Source organism: Suricata suricatta, chromosome 14, assembly GCF_006229205.1.
Source record: "Suricata suricatta isolate VVHF042 chromosome 14, meerkat_22Aug2017_6uvM2_HiC, whole genome shotgun sequence".
Classification (NCBI taxonomy): domain Eukaryota; kingdom Metazoa; phylum Chordata; class Mammalia; order Carnivora; family Herpestidae; genus Suricata; species Suricata suricatta.
In genome coordinates this window covers 60,143,768-60,145,446 of record NC_043713.1, presented here as the reverse complement: position 1 = coordinate 60,145,446, position 1,679 = coordinate 60,143,768, and positions in this window count along the sequence as shown.

Genomic DNA, 1,679 nt, shown 5'->3' with positions numbered 1-1,679 from the left:
CCTCAGGTGCCTTGGGAAGGTCCCAGGTTTTCAGGGATCTCTGTCTCCAGGGCACCATCTCCATTCCTGTCCTGGACCTCCCACTCTTCAGGATGGTGAGTCACTTAATCTCTCCTAGAAAATATGGGTCACAGACCCTGCCCTATGTACACCCCGGGGCTGATAGGGGGGTCACAGGAGATGGTAACAGGTCTTCTCCTTGTATGTAGGAGGTAAAGCATCCTAGCCATGGACAGGATGAAAAGGAAGCTTCCATCCTCCTTTGCCCTGTATGCATCCAAGTCCCCACTCCAGATTCAACCACTACTGAGTGTTTGGCTTGAGGTTCCAGACACTTAGTGACTGAACACTTGCAGAGCGCTTCTGAACTGTCAGTCATTTACTTGAAGACCCTTCCTAAGTGAATCACTTTTAGCTTCCTACCGAAATACTAATAAGTAGACCCTAAGAAAGTTTTCACTGTGAAGTGAACACAGTGAACGAACAGGGAACTTAGCCACAGCCCAACAGGCACCAAGCCCATGCTCTCGATGACTTGGTTGCTCTGATTGCTGTCTCACGCACATAAACGTACCTGCCCACGCAACAGCTGCTGGAGCTTTTCTTCTGTGTCTTTCGTGGTAAGGGCACTCAGCCTACGAACTCACTCCTACTGATTTTCAAGCAGTTCTTCACAGGCCCTAGGTTGCAAAGGCAGATTTCCAGAACTTCTGTCTTTTGTATAACTGAACCTTTGTGCCCTATCACCAACGTTTCCTCCCTTTCCCCTCCCTCCAGCCCCTATTCTGTTCTCTCTTTCTATGTGCTTGACTATTTGAGGTTCCCCCTGTAAGTGACATCCTGCAGTATTTGTCTTTCTGTGTCTGGCTTATTTCACTTAACACCATGTCCTCCAGGGCCATCGTGTTGTCACAAATGACAGGATTTCCTTCCTTTTTAAGGCTGGAGAGTATCCCAGTGTGTGGATAGGCCACATTGTCTTTGGGCCTTTGTTTGTCAATGGACCTTAAGCTGTTTCTATACCTTAGCCATTGTGAATGCAGGACACGGAAGTGCAGATATCACTTTGAAATCCAGATTTCACTTGACTTTTGGATTAGCCACAACTGGGATTGCTGGATCAAATGGTGATACTTTTTTTTAATGTTTTTTATTTATTTTTGAGAGACAGAGACAGTATGAGCAGGGGAGGGTCAGAGAGAGAGGGAGACACAGAATCCGAAGCAGGCTCCAGGCTCTGAGCTAGCTGTCATCACAGAGCCCGATGCGGGGCTCGAACCCACGGGCTCTGAGATCATGACCTGAGCCAAAGCCGGACACTCAACCGACTGAGCCACCCAGGCGCCGCTGGTGATACTTTTTTAAATGTCTTTGGAAATTTCCATTTTGTTTTTCATAGTGCCTGCATCAGTTGATATTCTCTGTTGTGTATCTTTTAAATGTTATTTATTTATTTATTTACTAACTATCTTACTTACTTATTGAGGGAGGAGGGTAGAATCCCAATCAGGGATTTGATCCCAGGAACCTTGAGATCATGATCCAGGCCCAAATCAAGAGCGGGACAGTTAACCAACTGAAGCAGCCAGAACCCTGCTTTGATGGGTATTTTAAGTACCTGGCACCTCTAAGACCTTCCTAAATCCCACTCTGACTCGTGTGGCTCTGCTAGACAACTG